Source organism: Phacochoerus africanus, chromosome 8 (assembly GCF_016906955.1).
Source record: "Phacochoerus africanus isolate WHEZ1 chromosome 8, ROS_Pafr_v1, whole genome shotgun sequence".
Classification (NCBI taxonomy): domain Eukaryota; kingdom Metazoa; phylum Chordata; class Mammalia; order Artiodactyla; family Suidae; genus Phacochoerus; species Phacochoerus africanus.
In genome coordinates this window covers 56,902,969-56,922,027 of record NC_062551.1, presented here as the reverse complement: position 1 = coordinate 56,922,027, position 19,059 = coordinate 56,902,969, and the positions used below count along the sequence as shown (strand labels likewise).

Here is a 19,059-nt window from a genome sequence, read left to right as displayed (position 1 = left end):
CTGTAGCTCCATACAAAAAAAAAAAAACAAGCCTATCAAAAAATGGGCAGAAGATCTAAAGCGACAGTTCTCCAGAGAAGACATACAGCTGGCCACAAAACACATGACAAGATGTTCAACATCGCTCATTCTTAGAGAAATGCAAATCAAAACCACGATGAGGTACCCCCTTACACCAGCCAGAATGGCCATCATCCAAAAGTCTACAAACAATAAGTGCTGGAGAGGGTGTGGAGAAAAAGGAACCCTAGGCCACTGTTGTTGGGATTGTAAATGGGTGCAACCACTGTGGAAAGCAGTATGGAGAGTCCTCAGAAAACTAAACATTGAACTACCATGGGATCCAGCAATCCCACTCCTGGGTATCTACCCAGAGCAGACCATGACTCACAAAGACACATGTACTCTGATGTTCATTGTAGCACTCTTTTCAATAGCTGAGACGTGGAAACAACCTAAATGTCCATTGACAGAGGAGTGGATCAAGAAGATGTGGTACATATACACAATGTAATATTACTCAGTCATTAGAAGGAATGAAATACCAGCATTTTTAGCAACATGGATGGACCTAAAAATGATCATGCTAAGTGAATTTAGCCAGACAATGATACACCAACATCAAATGGTTTCACTGACATGTGGAATCTGAGAAAAGGACAGAGTGAACTTCTTTGCAGAACAGATGCTGACTCACAGACATTGAAAACCTTATGGTCTCCAGAGGAGACTGTTTGGGGTGTGGGGGGATGTGCTTGGATTGTGGGATGGAAATCCTGTGAAATTGGATTGTGATGATCATTATATAACTACAGATGTGACAAATTCATTTGAGTAATAATAATAAAAAGAAGAATTTCTAAGAGTTCCCATCGTGGCACAGTGGTTAATGAATCCGACTAGGAACCATGGGGTTGCAGGTTCGATCCCTGGCCTTTCTCAGTGGGTTAAGGATCAAGCATTGCCATGAGCTGTGGTGTAGGTCACAGATGTGGCTCAGATCATGCATTGCTGTGGCTCTGGTGTACCTTGGTGGCTACAGCTCAGATTCGACCCCCTAGCCTGGGAACCATCATGCGCCTTGGGAGTGGCTCTGGAAAAGGCAAAAAGACAACAAACGCAACAACAAAAAAGAGTTTCTAGAATCATGATAGAAGCTTTCTGTGAATTAGGAAATGTTCATGTGTGTAGCCTTCAATCCAAAAATGTTTTTCCCAGAAATGACCTAGATTTGGACTTCAAGGTATGCATGAACATGGATCAGACTGTGCAGTAGTGCGTTGATGAAGCTGAAGAGATGTGAGTCCTCACAGTCAACCACACTGTGGTGTGGAGCCAGAGGCCAAATCATTCTCAGTCAGTAGAGCATTTGAGAGCCTGTTATGAGTTTATAGAGCTTTACAAGGGCAAAGATTTATTGGAAATAGGATGTATTGCAGGGAGATTCGCATGTTTAAATATTTTTATGTAGAGATGATCAGGTTGAGGTGAAGTGCCCCAATAGAGCAAATAACAAACTAATGGTTCAGCTGATGGTATAATTAGAATATACTTGACATAATATTTGTATATTTAAAATGTGTATGTTCATGTTACAATTATATATTGTCTAGCTCTTTTGTTGTTTTTATCACCTCTCCCACACAATATAATTATTTTTAAATTAAATTATATTAAATGTAGTTAATTTACAGTATAACATTAACTGTGATTGTAAAACAGCTATCCAATATTTGTAAAGATTATACTCGATTGAATATTCTTATAGGGAGGTCCTGCTGTGGCCCAGTGGGTTAAAAATCCAGTTGTAATGGTTCAGGTCACTGTGAACATGCAGGTTCAATCCCTGGCCTGGTGCAGTGGGATAAAGGATCTAGCCTTGCTGCAGCTGCAGTGTGGGTCACAACTGTAGGGCTTGTATTCCGTCCCTAATCTGGGACCCTCCAGCTGTGTATGTGGCCATAAAAAAAATAAGTAAAGTTGTTATAAAATACTGGCTCTATTTCTTGTGCTGTAAAATGTGTCCCAGTAGCTTATTTATTTTATGCAGAGTACTTTCTAGTTCTGAATCCTCACCCTGTGTCACACCACCTCCCTTTCTCTACCCACTGGTAACCTGGTTTCTTCTGTTTGTCTGTGAGTCTGATTCTGTTAGTTATATTCATCCACCTGCTTTATTCTTTAGATTCCACATGTAAGTGATAACACACAATATTTCTTTCTCTTTCTGACTTACTTCACTAAGACTCTCCTCAGAGTCTATCCAGGTTGTTGAAAATGGCAAAATGTCATTCTTTTATGGCTGAGTAGTGTTCCATTGTGTGTGTATTTGTGTGTACGTACCCCATCTTTATCCGTTTGTCTGTCGATGGACATATAGGTTGCTTGCATGCCTCAGCTGTTGGAAATAATGCTCATCTGCACGTTGTGCTGCAAATGTCTCCTGATTTAGTGTTTTTGTTTTCTTCAAATACATGCCCAGGAGTGGAATTGCTGCATCATATTGTAGTTCTATTTTTAGTTCTTTGAAGAATATCTGTAATGTTTTCCACAGTGGCTGTACCAATTCACAGTCCCATCAACAGTGTGCTAGGATTCTCTGTTCCCTACATCCTGGCCAGCATCTTTTATTTGTGTTCTTTTTGCTGATAGATATTCTGAGAGCTGTCAGGTGATGTATTATTTTGGTGTTGATTTGCACTTCTCTGATGAATAGCAAAGTTGAGCATCTTTTTATGTGCCATCTGTATGTCTTCTTTAGAAAATGTATTTGTGTAGGCTTCCTACCCATTTTGTGTGGATCATTCCTTTTTTGATTTTCGAACCATTCTCGCACCTCTGGAAAAATTCCACCTGATAATTGTCTATGATCCTTCTTAGAGGTTGTTGAATTCTATTTGCTACCATTTTGTTGAGGGTTTTTCCTCTGTAGCTGAGCTATGGATCTGTCATTTCCTTTCATGGTAGGGTTTTTTCCTGGTTTTGACATTAGGGTGATGGAAGCCTTGTCGAATGGATGTGGAGTTATGTCTCCTCACGTATTTAGAACCACTTGAGGAGGGTTGGTATTACTACTTCTCCATAGGATTGGTAGAATCCCCTGTGAAGCCATCCAGTCCTGGACGGGTTTGCTAGGAATTTTTGATTACTCATTTGATTTCACTACTTGTGATTAGTATGTTCAGCCTTTCTCTTTTTTTCGTGAAAGAGCCTTAGAAGATTGGGTGTTTTTAGTAGTGTATGTATTTCTTCTGGGTTATGCACTTTGTTAACATATTGTTGTTCATGGTATTGTCTTAGGATTTTTTTTGTATCCCTGTAATATCTCCTCCTGCATTTCTCCTCTTTCATTTCTTCTGTTGTTTATTTGTGTCCTTTTTTGTTCTCACTAAGCTTGTCTACTGGCTTATCAATTTTGCCTGTCTTTTCAAAAGGCAGATTTTGATTTCACTGATGTTTTCTATTGTTGTTTTTGTTGTCTATTCCTTCCTTCCTTCCTTCCATCCATCCATCCATCCATCCATCCATCCATCCATCCATCCATCCTTCCATTGATCCATCCATCCACCCCTGTGTTCTCCCCTCCCTCCCATGTTGGGGCCACACATGCAGCATATGGAAGTTCCCAGGCTAGGGGTCGAGTCAGAGCTGTAGCTCCTGGTCAGTGCCACAGAGCAATGCCACATATGTGCCATATCTGTGACATACACCACAGTTCATGGCAATGCCTGATCCTTACCCCACTGAGTGGGGCCAGAGATTGAACTTGCATTCTCCTGGGTAGTAGTAAGGTTTGTTACTGCTGGGCCGCAATGGGTACTCCCTATTTTTTCTATCTGATGTTTTTCATTTCCTTTCATCTGCTGACTCTGAATGTTTTTCATTCTTCCATTCTTCCATTCCTGATTCCTTTTGGTGGTAATTTATGTTGTTTTCTTGATTTTTTCCCTTGTATATTGACATAGGCTTGTATTGGTATGAACTTCCCTCTTAGACTGTCCCTCTTGGGATATTGATTTTGGAAAGTTGTTTTTTTGTTTTTTTTTTTTTTTTGGTAATTTTCCATTGACTCCAGTTATTTAGTCATTGGTTTGTTTATTGACTCTGGTTTTTTAGTAGTATGTTGCTTAGTCTCCACATGGTTTTTTCTTTGCCATTTTTCTTTCTGTAATTGACTTCCAGTTTCATGGCCTTGTGGTCAGAAAAAAAAAAGATTGATATTATTTCTGTTTTCTTTAATTTGTTGAGACTTGTTTTGTGGCCTACCATAGGATCTGTCGTGGAGAATGTTCCATGTGCACTTGAGAACAGTGTGTGTTCTTCTGCTTTTTGATGTAATGTCCCTCTAGAGATCTTTTAAACCCAATTGGTCTATTGAGTCAATTATGATCACAGTTGGTATATTGATTTTCTGTCTGGATGATCTGTCTGTTGATATAACTGTGATGTTAAAGTCTCCTACTCTTGGAGTTCCCATCGTGGCTCAGTGGTTAACGAATCTGACTAGGACATTATTTCTGGAGGAAGGGATGCCGAACCTACAGTCTGACCATCCACTTCTTTCCCTTAGTCTCATACTGCCTCACTCTCTACTTCTTTCCCTGTGTGACCTCCACTCCTCTACCACCCCTAGGTCTTTAAAACTCTTCTTGATCCGGCACCATCACCTCTCCAACCCTGGATCTGTAACCTGTCCCTGTCCACTTTCATCCCCATAGACCATGGTCAACCTGCACCCCCTAGGCAGTCCATTTTTTGACAACTCTTTTCACCTCAAATTCTTAGGTGCCTCAGCTCAACTCTCCTAACTTGCATCCCCTCCAGAGCCTCCTTTTTCCATGAATATCATTTGTTCCCTTATCTGTTTGTCAGGCCAATTACCATGTCTTCTTGGCCCCTCCCTCAAAATCCCAGCCTTCAAACTTTGGGGGTCATCAGTGTCAGGGTCCCAATGCGGACCCCACATGTGCCCGTTTCTCTGGGTCCTTTAGCCTCCTCAAGCCCACTGCCCTCCCCAGCTGACTTCATCTCTCACAACTGTTATGTCTCCTGAGCTCCTGACCCCCTGCAGAGCACCAGCTCCTCTTCCCAATTCCATGACTGTCCTGGACCACTGATTCCCCACAGCACACACATACCCTAACAATGAGCTTAATACCATTGGTGTTGGTTAGTTAATCCTCTTCTGACCCAATGTAGCAGTCCTGGAAAGAGGATGGTCACTTCCTCTTCTCAAGCAGGTGATCAGTTCACACCCAGAACACCTGCATAATGGGAATTCAAGCTCTGGGCTACTAGACACCCACGTGGTCCACCCAAGGGCCATGTAAAGAAAATTCAGTGAAACCCCATGTGCCAGATCCCATGAAATTAGGCAAATTAGTGCACAGCTTGCCTGTGATCCCGAATGAATCAGGTCCCACTCCCCATACATATGCTCCCAGTATGGATCTCCCTGCCTTACCCCGTGTGTAGGTGCAACCCACTGTGTGGTCTGCCCTTCATCCTTCTGGTTTGGAATGTAAGCCATAGAGTTCTGCCTTTCTTCTATCCTAGTGTTGGTGTGTTGACTCTGACATCCAAAGAATCTTAGAATCATATATACCTTTATCCCCTGTGTTCTTTAACCCCTTGTGGACTTGAACTCTCCTGTGTGTTTTCAGCCACCCCTGCCCTTTACTCACGTCTGCCCACTGTCACATGTTAGCAACACTCAGAGATATTTTCTATTCCAGTCTGTGAGGCAGAGTCTGGAAGAAGTCTGAGTGTTCCTGCCTGGAAAATGGTTTCTGGAGGTAGGGAGCAATGCTAGAACAAGAGGCAGAGTAATTCCTTAGGTGTGAGCTGAGCTGCAAAATCAAGGGGGAGGATCTTAAACCCAACACCAGTGCCTGACGGCTTTCAGTGTAAGGTAACGAAATCCTCACTGTGAAGAATTCATGATGAGTCATCCTTATGACATTGAGGAATCCTTTTTTAAATGTTTTTTTTGGGCCTTTCTATTTATTGCCAAACTTAGTCAGAATTGAGATTCATGAATTTATACTTAGATTTTTCTTTTTTTGCCAAAGTTTTTAAAAATTTTTTTACTTTTTTCATTTTTAATTTTTATTTCCCCAAAACAATTAAAAAAATTTTTTTCCCCTCTGTACAGCATGGGGATCAAGTTAGTCTTACATGTATACATTTTTTCCCACCCTTTCTTCTGTTGCAATATGAGTTTCTAGACATAGTTCTCAATGCTACTCAGTGGGATCTCCTTGTAAATCTATTCTAAGTTGTGTCTGATAACCCCAAGCTCCCGATCCCTCCCACTCCCTCCCTCTCCCCTCAGCCACAAGTCTATTTTCCAAGCCCACGATTTTCTTTCTGTGGAGATGTTCATTTGTGGTGGATATTAGATTCCAGTTATAAGTGATATCATATGGTATTTGTCTTGGTCTTTCTGACTCATTTCACTTAGTAGGAGAGTCTAGTTCCATCCATATTGCTGCAAACGGCATTATGTCACTCTTTTATGGCTGAGCAGTATTCCATTGTGTATATATATGCCACATCTTCCTAATCCAATCCTCTGTCGATGGACATTTGGGTTGTGTCCATGTCTTGGCTATTGTGAATAGTGCTGCAATGAACATGCGGGTGCATGTGTCTCTTTTAAGTAGAGTTTTGTCTGGATAGATGCGCAAGAGTGGGACTGTGGGGTCATATGGAAGTTCTATGTATAGATTTCTAAGGTATCTCCAAACTGTTCTCCATAGTGGCTGTACCAGTTTACATTCCGACCAGCAGTGCAGGAGGGTTCCCTTTTCTCCACACCCCCTCCAGCACTTGTTATTTGTGGACTTCTTAATGATGGCCATTCTGACTGGTGTGAGGTGGTATCTCGTGGTAGTTTTGATTTGCATTTCTCTTATAATCATCGATATTGAGTGTTTTCTCATGTGTTTGCTGGCCATCTGTATCTCTGCCTTGGAGAACAGTGTATTCAGGTCTTTTGTCCATTTTTCCATTGGGTGATTGGCTTTTTTTTTTTTTTTTGCTGTCGAGTTGTCTAAGCAGCTTATATATTCTAGAGATTAAGCCCTTGTCCATTGCATCATTTGAAACTATTTTCTCCCATTCTGTAAGTTGTCTTTTTGTTTCCTTTTTGGTGTCCTTTGCTGTGCAAAAGCTTTTCAGTTTGATGAGGTCCCATGGGTTTATTTTTGCTCTTATTTCTATTGCTTTGGGAGACTGACCTGAGAAAATATTCATGATGTTGATGTCAGAGAGTGTTTTGCCTATGTTCTCTTCTAAGAGTTTGATGTTGTCCTGTCGTATATTTAAATCTTTCAGCCATTTTGGGTTTATTTTTGTGCATGGTGTGAGGGTGTGTTCTAGTTTCATTGCTTTGCATGCAGCTGTCCAGGTTTCCCAGCGATGCTTGCTGAATAGACTTTCTTTTTCCCATTTGATGTTCTTGCCTCCCGGGTCAAAGATTAATTGACCATAGGTGTCAGGGTTTATTTCCGGGTTCTCTATTCTGTTCCATTGGTCTGCCTGTCTGTTTTGATACCAGTACCACACTGTTTTGATGACTGTGGCTTTGTAATCTTTCTTGAAGTCTGGGAGAGTTATGCCCCCTGCTTGGTCTTTGTTTCTCAGGATTGCTTTGGCAATTCTGGGTCTTTTATGGTTCCACATAAATTTTTGGATTGTATGTTCTTGTTCTATGAAAAATGTCCTAGGTCATTGGATAGGGATTGCATTGAATCTGTAGATTGCTTCAGGTAGTATGGCCATTTTTACAATATTGATTTTTCTAATCCATGAACATGGAATATCCTTCCATTTCTTTACATCTTCTTTGATTTCTTTGATTAATGTTTTCTAGTTTTTGGCATATAGGTCCTTTACCTCCTTGGTCAGGTGTATTCCGAGGTATTTGATTTTGTGAGGTGCAATTTTAAAAGGTATTATATTTTTGTCATCCTTTTCTAATATTTCATTGCAGGTATACAGAAATGCGACTGACTTCTGAATGTTACTCTTATAGCCTGCTACTTTGCTGAATTTATTCATCAGTTCAAGTAGTTTTGGGGTTGAGTCCTTAGGGTTTTCTATGTATAGTGTCATGTCGTCTGCATACAGGGACAGTTTTACCCCTTCTCTTCCTATTTGGATGCCTTTTATTTCTTTTGTTTGTCTAATTGCTGTGGCTAGGACTTCCAAAACTATGTTGAATAGCAGTGGGCATCCCTGTCTTGTTCCAGATTTGAGTGAGAAGGCTTTCAGCTTTTCTCCATTGAGTATTATATTTGCTGTGGGTTTGTCATAAATGGCTTTGATCATGTTCAGGAATGTTCCCTCTATACCTACTTTGGCAAGAGTTTTGATCATGAATGGATGTTGGACTTTGTCAAATGCTTTTTCTGCCTCTATCGAGATGATCATATGATTTTTGACTTTTCTTTTTTCTTTTTTCTTTTTTTGTCTTTTTGCTATTTCTTGGGCTGCTCCCGCGGCATATGGAGGTTCCCAGGCTAGGGGTCGAATTGGAGCTGTAGCCTCTGGCCTACGCCAGAGCCACAGCAACGCAGGATCCGAGCCACGTCTGCAACCTACACCACAGCTCACGGCAACGCCGGATCGTTCACCCACTGAGCAAGGCCAGGGACCGAACCTGCAACCTCATGGTTCCTAGTCGGATTCGTTAACCACTGCGCCACGACGGGAACTCCTGACTTTTCTTTTGATAATGATTGATTTGCGTATGTTGAACCATCCTTGTAAACCTGGGATGAACCCTACCTGGTCATGGTGTATGATTTTTTTGATATGTTGTTGGCTTCGGTTGGCTAAGATTTTGTTGAGAATTTTTGTGTCTGTATTCATCAAAGATATTGGCTGATAGTTTTCTTTTTTGGTGGTATCTTTGTCTGGTTTTGGAATGAGGGTGACAGTGGCATCATGGAATGTCTTTGGGAGTATTCCTTCTTCTTCAACCTTTTGAAAAAGTTTAAGGAGGATGGGCACCAGGTCTTCTTTATATGTTTGATAGAATTCGCCTGTGAAGCCATCTGGTCCTGGGCTTTTATTTGTAAGGAGTGTTTTATGACATCTTCAATTTCATTTCTAGTGATCGTTCTGTTCAGTTGGTCTGTTTCTTCTTGATTCAGTTTTGGCAGGCTGTAAGATTCTAGAAAACTGTCCATTTCTTCCAGATTGTCAAATTTGTTGGCATATAGTGGTTCGTAGTATTCTCTTTTGGTTTTTTTGTATTCCTGCAGTATCCATTACGATTTCTCCTTTTTCATTTATAATTTTGTTTATTTGAGTTCTTTCTCTCCTCTTCTTAGTGAGTCTAGCCAGGGTTTGTCTATTTTGTTTACCTTTTCAAAGAACCAGCTCTTAGTTTCAGTAATTTTCTCTATTGTTTTTTGAATCTCTATTTTATTGATTTCCTCTTTGATCTGTATAATTTCCTTCCTTCTGCTGCCTTTAGGTCTTTTTTGTTCTTCTTTTTCTAATTCGTTTAGGTGGAGGGTTAAGTTATCAATTTGGGATCTTTCTTCTTTTCTGAGAAAGGCCTGTATCGCTATAAATTTCCCCCTGAACACTGCTTTTGCAGCATCCCGTAGATTTTGAGAGGTTGTGCCTTCATTATCATTTATCTCCAGGTATTTTTAATTTCCTTCTTGATTCCTTCATTGACCCATTGGTTTTTTAGTAGCATGTTGTTGCGTCTCCATGTAGTAGGTTTTTTTCTCATTTCTTTTCCCGTGGTTGATTTCTAGTTTCATGGCATTGTGGTCAGAGAAGATATTTGAAATAATTTCTATGCTCCTAAATTTATTGAGGTTAGCTTTGTGTCCCAATATGTGGTCGATTCTTGAGAATGTTCCATGAGCATTTGAGAAGAATGTGTATTCTGATTTTTTTGGATGTAGTGTCCTGAAGATATCAATTAAGTCTAACTTTTCTATTGTTTCCTTTAAGATCTCTGTTGCTTTATTGGTTTTCTGTCTAGAGGATCTGTCCATTGATGTGAGTGGGGTATTCAAGTCTCCTACTATGATTGTATTCCCATCAATTTCTCCCTTTATGTCTGTTAATATTTGTTGTGTGTATCGGGGTGCTCCTATATTTGGGGCATATAGGTTGATGATAGTAACATCCTCTCCTTGGATGGATCCCGTAATCATTAAATAGCCTCCTTCTTTGTCTTTCTTTATGTCTTTTGTTTTAAAGTCTATTTTGTCTGATATGAGTGTTGCAACTCCTGCTTTCCTGTCATGTCTACTGGCATGAAATATTTTTCCCCACCCTTTCACCTTCAATCTATATGTATCCTTTGTCCTAAGGTGAGTTTCTTGTAGGCAGCATAGTGAAGGTTTTTGCCTTTTTATCCACTCGGCCACTCTGAGTCTTTTGATCAGAGCATTCAGTCCATTGACATTTAAGGTGATAATTGATAGATGATTATTTATTGCCATTTTGAACCTCATGTTCCATTTGATTCTATGGTTCTCCATTCCTCCTTTCTTTTTTTGGTTGGATGGTCTCCAGTTATTTTCTGCTTGAGTTTTTTTTTTTTCATTTTTTTTTTGCGAATGCGATATTTGGTTTTGGCTTGTGGTTGCCCTGTTTTTTAAGTATGCTAACCCCTCCTGTAATTGTGTGTTTTAGCCTGATGGTCCTGTAGGTTCAAACACTTCATTACTATACTAAAATTAAGAAGAGAAACAAACAAAAAAAGGGTCTGTTTATTTCCTTACCTCCCTCACCCACATTTTATGATTTTGATGACTCTTTTTTCTTTTTAATTTTATTTTGTTTGAAACATGTTCATGATTAATTCTGTATGCTGGCTTATTTGAGTGACTGCTCTCTGATTGTGGTTTCCTCAATCCTAGTTCTTCCTCTTTCTTTTTTTCTTTTTCCTCCCTTTTGTTCCTTCCTTTCTTTTTGGTTTAGAGAAGCCTTTCAATATTTCTTTTAGCCTGGGTTTTGTATTGCTGTATGTTTTTAGCTTTTGTTTGTTGGAAAAATTTTTCTTTCCCCTTCTATTTTAAATGATATTCTTGCTGGATAGAGTATTCTTGGTTGCATATTTTTTCCTTTTAGCACTTTAAATATCTCTTGCCATCCCCTCCTGGCCTGTAGAGTTTCTGTGGAGAAATCAGTGGATAACCTTATGGGGGGTTCCCTTGTAAGTAACATTTCTCTTGCTGCCTTTAAGATCCTCTCTTTATCACTAACTTTTGCCATTTTTATTATAATGTGTCTTGGTGTGGGTCTATTTGGGTTCAACTTGTTTGGGGCCCTCTGTGCTTCCTGTATCTTGAACTCAGTATCCTTTAGATTTGAGAAGTTTCCAGTGATAATTTCCTCAAATATATCTTCCATTCCCTTATCTTTTTCTACTCCTTCTGGAATACCTATTATGCATAGATTGGCCCGCTTTGCATTATCCCCTAGGTCTCTTATATTGCTGTCATTTTTTTTCATTTGGTTTTCTGTCTGCTGCCCTGATTGGGTGATTTCCATTATTCTATCTTCCGTGTCACTAATTCGTTCTTCTACATTATTCATTCTGATTTTTACTGCCCTTAGTTCAGTTTGTATCTCTGCAAATGAATTTTCTAGTTTTTCTTGGATCCTCCTTATAATTTCTAGTTCCTTTCTGAGGGTGTCTGCATTACTGTTCATATCTTCTCTTAATTCCTTCAGTATTTTGACTGTTTCTCTTTTGAACTCCAGGTCTGTCAGACTGCAGAGATCTGTTTCATTGTTGACTGCTTTAGGTGAGTTCTCCTGTTGCTTTAACTGGGGGGTGGTTTCTCAGCTTCTTCATCTTGCTTGTTGTTTTCTTTTTCCTGGTGGAGTTGTACTCTCTGTGGCCGGGCAGTGTTTGCCTTGGCAGTGCTGTGGAATGTGTCCTGAGGGCTGGCATTGTTGTTCAGTCTTCTTTGAGGCAGTGTGGCTTTTCCAGAGGATGGGCGGGGCTGACAGAGTATCTCTGAACAAAGGAGGACTTCCTGAGGACAGACATGACTGGGAGGTCCACACCACGATGGAAGCAGGTTTCACTGGGCTGGGCAGATCTTGCTCTGGTGTTTTTGGGCTGTGGGGCTCTTGCAGGGGGCTGGCAGTGCTGGGCAGCTGTTCCATGGGAGTGCAGCACCCCCCCCCCCCAAGAACTGGAGCAGCTAGCTGGGCCGCTGAGAACCCAAGAGGCTCTTCTCCAGGGCAGCCTGACTTGGAAGGACTGCCTGAGAATGGAAGCAGATTTTTCATGGCCTGGCCAAGCTTGTTCCAGCTTTTCTGGGCTGGAGGCCTTTTCCCAGGGGTTGGCAGTGTTGGGTGCTGCTCCGTGGTTGAATAGCCCCTCCAGAGGGCAAGCAGGCCAGGGCAGGGAAAGCCCCTGTGGTGGTAGGCTTCTGGAAGATGTTGAGGCCAGCCCTCCAGAATGGCAGGCAGCCCCAGGTCTGGCATGTGCATGAGGTGTAGGGGGAGAGAGGTTGCACTGGGAAGCACAGCTTTCTGATAGCTGGCGCACCAGTGAGTTCACTGTGGCATGGGGAGTATTCTGTGGTGGGCCACCCCTTCTTCTCTCCCCTCCCCAACACTGGCACCTTGTCTCCCCTGCAGATCCAGCTCTTCTCCCAGGTTCCCTCTGATGTGGCTTAGCGTATTGCTCCCTTCCCGCACAACGCTCTGCTTTCTAGTCTCCCAGGCAGTCTCTTCCCCGTCAAACCTGACAGACCGGTTCCTAGGCCCCCAAGCAGTCTCTGCACCACCCACCCTAGCCCATTCCCTGGGACTAACCTCCGGAGCCAAGGTCTCGGTGCCCAGCCCCCACCCAAGTGTCTCAATTTTTGGTGACTGTGCCAGTAGTTCAGATGATCTGTTCAGTTCTCACTCTGCTTTTCAGAACTCTGACTTACTGCTGCATTCTTCTCTGCATCTGGAGATTCCTCTGATTCGGTTGATCTTTCCCGTCGAGTAGGTGACTTTCCAGGGTGTGGGATCCCTTTCTCCTCCACAGTTCCCTTTCGGGAGTGCCCATCTAGCTCGGATTCCCCTTCTCTCATTCTCCTCTTTTCTCTTGTTTTACCCAGTTATGTCATGAGATTATTGCCATTATTGGAGTTTAGGTTCTTCTGCCAGCAATCAATTGCTGTTCTGTGCGAGTTGTTTATCCTGTGGATGTGTCTTTTTTGATGTGTTTGTGGGAGAGGGCGAGCGTGTCCCCCTACTCCTCCGCCATCTTGCCTCCTCTCAGCCAATTTTTTTCTACTGTACAGCATGACGACCCAGTTACACATACATGAATACATTCTTTTTTCTCACATTATCATGCTCCATCATAAGTGATCAGACATAGTTCCCAGTGCTACACAGCAGGATCTCATTGCTAGTCCATTCCAAAGGCAATAGTCTGCATCTATGAACCCCAAGATCCCAATCCATCCCACTCCCACCCCCCCCTCCCTCTTGGCAACCACAAGTCTATTCTCCAAGTCCACAATTTTCTTTTCTGTGGAAAGATTCGTTTTTGTCATATATTAGATTCCAGATATAAGTGTTATCATATGGTATTTGTCTTTCTCTTTCTGACTTACTTTACCCAGGATGAGAGTCTCTAGTTGCATCCATGGTGCTGCAAATGGCATTATTTTGTTCTTTTTTTATAGCTGAGTAGTATTCCATTGTGTATATATACCACGTCATCCTAATCTAATCATCTGTCATGGACATTCAGGTTGTTTCCATGTCTTGTCTAGTGTGAATAGTGTGCTGCAATGGACATGCGGGTGCATGTGTCTTTTGTAAGGAACGTTTTGTCCAGATGTATGCCCGAGGGTGGGGTTTCTGGGTCATATGGTAGTTCTAGGTATCAATTTCTGAAGTACCTCCATACTGTTCTCCATAGTAGTTGTACCAGCTTACATTCCCACTGCAGCATCCTGTGCTGCAGGTCAACAGGAGATCCTGAAAGAGGGATGGCACGGCATACAAAACACACAAGACTCTTTTACATTTTTAAAAGTGGGGGACCAGGAGGCATGCTGTTCTGCTGAACAAAGGCCCCTAGGCTTTAGTCCACAAGACTTTTATTAGGGAAGGTGACACATTTAGATTAGTGAGCAAGAGCAGTTGTAGAGAGTGTCAAAGCTATGTCTCAGTGAGATTTAGGGAAACCATGAGCAATAAAAGTCACGGGTGTATACATCTAGGATATAGTGCCGCTGCCTAAAGAACAACATACTTGATGTATAAGCCCCTTATATTATTTTGACAGGAGACCCTGCACTTTAGAACTCTGTGTTGGCAGACATGCTTCTCTGGCTTTTGCATCACAAGCATTCCTTGTCTTATCGTGCTTTTGCATGTACCAAGTTTGCTTTCAGCAGAGTTCAGCAGTTCAGTGGTCTCCAACATCCCACCAGCAGTGCAGGAGGGTTCCCTTTTCTTCACACCCCCTCCAGCATTTATTTGTGGACTTCTTAATGATGGCCATTCTGACTGGTGTGAGGTGGTATCTCATGGTAGTTTCTATTTGCATTTCTCTAATAATCAGGGATGTTGAGCCTTTTTTCATGTGCTTGTTGGCCATCTATATCTCTTCCTTGGAGAACAGTCTATTCACGTCTTTTGCCCATTTTTCCATTGGGTTGTTGGCTTTTTTGCTGTTGAGCTGTATAAATTGCTTGTATATTTTAGAGATTAAGCCTTTGTCCGTTGCATCATTTGAATCTATTTTCTCCCATTCTGTAAGTTGTCTTTTTGATGTCCTTTGCTGTGCAAAAGCTTTTCAGTTTGATTAGGTCCCACTGGTTTATTTTTGCTCTTATTTCTGTTGCTTTGGGAGACTGACCTGAGAACACATTTGTAAGCTTGATGTCAGAGAATGTTTTGCCTATGTTCTCTTCCAGGAGTTTGATGGTGTCCTGTCATATATTTAAGTCTTTCAGCCATTTTGAGTTTATTTTTGTGCATGGTGTGAGGGTGTGTTCTAGTTTCATTGCTTTGCATGCAGCCGTCCAGGTTTCCCAGCGATGCTTGCTGAAAAAACTGACTTTTTCCCATTTTATGTTCTTACCTCCCTTGTCAAAGATTTTTTTTTTGTCTTTTTGCTATTTCTTGGGCCACCCCCGCGGCATGTGGAGGTTCCCAGGCTAGGGGTCTAATTGGAGCTGTAGCCACTGGCCTACACCACAGCCACAGCAACGTGGGATCTGAGCCACGTCTGCAACCTACACCACAGCTCACAGCAGTGCTGGATCCTTAACCCACTGAGCAAGGGCAGGGACCGAACCTGCAACCTCATGGTTCCTAGTCGGATTCGTTAACCACTGCATCATGTTCGGAACTCATAGAGTTTTTTTTTAAGTTAACGACACATGCACATGTTGTCAGACCAGAGCTCAGTGGAGTTTCAAGAATGATCCCAACTGTGTAAGCAACAACTAAGTCAAGAAAAAAAAAATATTGTGGGTCACCCAGAAACCCTCTTCTACTCCCTGTAAGTCATTATTCCCAAGACCATAATTATTTGTGGGACAAGATTTTGGTAAGAGAGTTACAAGTATTCTAACATTTAACAAATTAGATCACTTTTGCCTGATTTTCACTTTACATAAATGGAATCCTAGAGTCTGAACTCATTCATATTGGCCTTTTCTCCCAATTGCGTATGATTTTTGTGAATGTATTTGCATCACTGCATATTATTGTTGGTGTTCATTATCATTGCTCTCTAGGGCTTCACTGTTTGATTATCAAAGGATGAACTGATTGATTCTACTGTGGATGGGCAAATGGGTAGTTCTGATTTTAGGGCTATTGTGAGTAATGAGTAGTGTTGGCATATAAATGCAGCTAGTCTTGAAGATAAATGCTGCTAGGAGAAGAATTATCGAAGCATAGGATTCCATATAGCCTGCTAGTGTAGGTAAATCACTGTTTTCCAAAATGTTTGTCACAATTGTAATATCCACCAGCACTGTGTGAGATTCTTGGTTGAACTTCATCTTTGCCAAAACATTGTATTTCTGCCATTTTCATTTTAGTTTTCTTTATGGTGTTTGTTGATGTGTGGATAATAGTTATATTTCAATTTTTTTTTTTTGGTTGTTAGGGCCACACTCATGGCATATGGAGGTTCCCAGGCTAGGGGTTGAATTGGAGCTACACCTGCTGGCCTACACCATAGCCACAGACAGCAACACCAGATCTGAGCCGTGTCTGCAACCTACACCATAGCTCACTGCAATGCCAGATACTTAACCTGCTGAGCGAGGCCAGGGATCAAACCTGCAACCTCATGGTTCCTTGTCAGATTCTTTTCCTCTGCTCCAGGACAGGAACTCCTCAATTTTTCTGATTGCTAAAGAATAGATGGATATTTTTCTTCAGAATGTTGATTTTTTTGTATGTTTTATCCATTGAAATACCTCTTTATTGAAGTTTCTATTGGAACAGTTTGGCCATTGTTTCCTCTGTGTATGGTCTTTGGGAGTTCTTTGTCCTGGATACAAATTGTGTGTGTGTGTGTGTGTGTGTGTGTGAGAGAGAGAGAGAGGGAGGGAGGGAGGGAGGGAGAGAGAGAGAGAGAGAGAGAGAGAGAGAGAGGGAGAAGGAGACAATTTTAATATAAGCTAAAATCATTTCACATTACTGTTTATGTGTTTCATGGGATTTAGAATATATTTTTAGTTTAAAAATAGAAATTCAGCTTGTTTTCCTGTAAAACTACACGATTTTGGAAATTAGTAATGGAACCTATTCAGCATAGATTTGTTTGTTGATGTGGCAATGATTGAGGTTTCGCTTTGTGTCAGACTGGCTAGCAAATGTCAGCTCATTCTTCAAATGTATTGTATGCTCTTTCGTTTTACTCTCATTTGTCATTGCTTCAACCAGGTTGACTCCACTTCATCCTCACTGCTGACTTTTTCATGAAATATGCAACCTATCTGTCTATCACATCCTGGCTCATGAGATCTTGGCAAACGAACAGCAGAACAGAAGTAACGTGACTCTTGGTGTCAAAAACCAGCCTTGAGGCATTATACGCAGAAGAAGGATTGTTCCATTATTTAAAGGAAAACATGCTGAATAAAAAAAAAAGCCTCCAGAGATTTGGTGGTAGGAATGATCTTCATATCACATACTGGAACTGGGAGTCTGGGCAGTTTTTTCACCACCATTACCTTTTTCCTTACCGCACTCAATGCAGGAGGGGAGCCACAGATATGACTCTAATAAAACGCCTGAGTCTAGACAACTCCTTGGTCATCCTCTCTAAAGGAGTCCCTCACACAGTGGCAGCTTTTGGGCTGAAACATTTTCTCAATGATTTTGCGTGCAGACTTCTTCTGTACATTCAGCAGGTGGACAGGGGAGTGTCCATTGGCACCACCTGCCTCTTGAGTGTGTTCAGACCATCATGATCAGCCCCATGGACTCCTGTTGGAAGACTCTTAAAGTCAAAGCCCCAAAGTACATTGGCCTTTTCATTTCCCTCTGATGGATCCAATAGATATTTGTAAGTTCCATTTTTCCTGGATATATGTGGCATGTCTCTGGTAAATGGGGCAGCACAAACATCACAAAGAAAAGAGATTTTGGACATTGCGTTGCCACAGATCATAAGAAAATCACAGGCTCAGTTTTTGCAGCATTGATGGTATTCCCAGAAGTTTCATTTTCTGTGCTCATCCTCTGGGCCAGTGGCTCCATGGTTTCCACCCTCTACAGGCACAGGCAGCACCTCCAGCATATTCACAGGGCTCTTCATGTGTCTCCCAGATCCTCTGCGGAGTCCAGAGCCACCCAAAGCATCCTTACCCTTGAGCACCTTTGTGTGTTTTCCCATCCTTTCATTCATCTTTCATGTTTCAATTTCTCGCTTTCAGAATCCCAGTTGGTGGGTGGTGAATACTAATGTCCTACCTTATGTGTGTTTTTCAACTGTCAGCCCCTTTCTGCTCATGAACCATGACTCTGCTCTCTCCAGACTCTGCTTTCTGTGGAGGAGGGACTCAATATCCCCTCATCTTATCAGAGAAATACAGTGTGTTTCTGCACGATGCTCAGGTGTTCATTCACTTACCGTGATTTTAGGTCAACGGAGAGGATATGGGGAAGCCCAGGGTCTTTCTAAGGTAAAACCTAATGCGGGTTGGCAGTTCATTGTTGGTGAATAGAGGACATACCTGGGCTCAGTGAAGATGAGGAAAGGGTGGAGCCTCATTCTGATGCGTGGTGTCCTGATGCCAGTCATCTTCAACCAAAACGACCTAAGGTAACTTGAGTTCCCTTGGTCCAGGCTCCTGAGTCTGACAGACAGGAGTGGTTGACCACATGGTGTGCTCATGACAGTATTAAGCAGAATAAACGCAGTTAGGTGATGGGTAGTGGGTGTTGTGGGAAGACAGTATTCTCTGGGCTTCCTGTGTGTGTCCATGCCTCAAGCACTGTGGAATTGGCAGATTTTATTCCAGATTTCATTGCTTTGTTTGTGTTTAAAACAAAAGAACCTGGGATGATAGGGGTAGGGTCACATTTGAGGCAGAGGGCCATTTCTTGGATAGGTGGGAAAAGAAGAGACTCCAGTCTAGGAGTAGATGTGGACAAAAATTTTGAGGATACAGGGAGAAAGCTATGCCTGAAACTCTCTGTCCTCAGACTCCATTAAAAGAAGACCTGAAACATAGTGGGAAAACTTCAAACACTGAATGAGGATCAGGGTCAAACAAGGGCTCCGGGAAGCACACCATGCTCTCCTCTTACCACACAGGCTGGTTGCCAGGGAACTAGGGAAGTCATTCCTAAAAATCCATCTTGCTGGTGATTGGAGTCTTAAACTTCAGGTAGAGCCATAGAACCAGCCTCACTGTTGGCCACTCCAATGTCCCTGTCTCAGAACACAGCTTTTGATGTCTCCCTGCCCCTCTCCAGGCTGTGCCTGAGAGAAATGTGGCAGCTTCCAGGGTGCAGTAGAAGCCACAGGGAAGACAGAAGGGAGAGCCAGGTGTCCTTGGACTCCTGGAGCCCAAAGCCACC

At 42.0% G+C, this 19,059-nt stretch overlaps 1 pseudogene; it reads left to right on the top strand.

The window, feature by feature from the left end:
* The first annotated feature begins 1,283 nt into the window (after positions 1–1,283).
* On the top strand, positions 1,284–18,200 carry LOC125133254 (vomeronasal type-1 receptor 4-like; annotated as a pseudogene).
* The last annotated feature ends 859 nt before the right edge of the window (positions 18,201–19,059 follow it).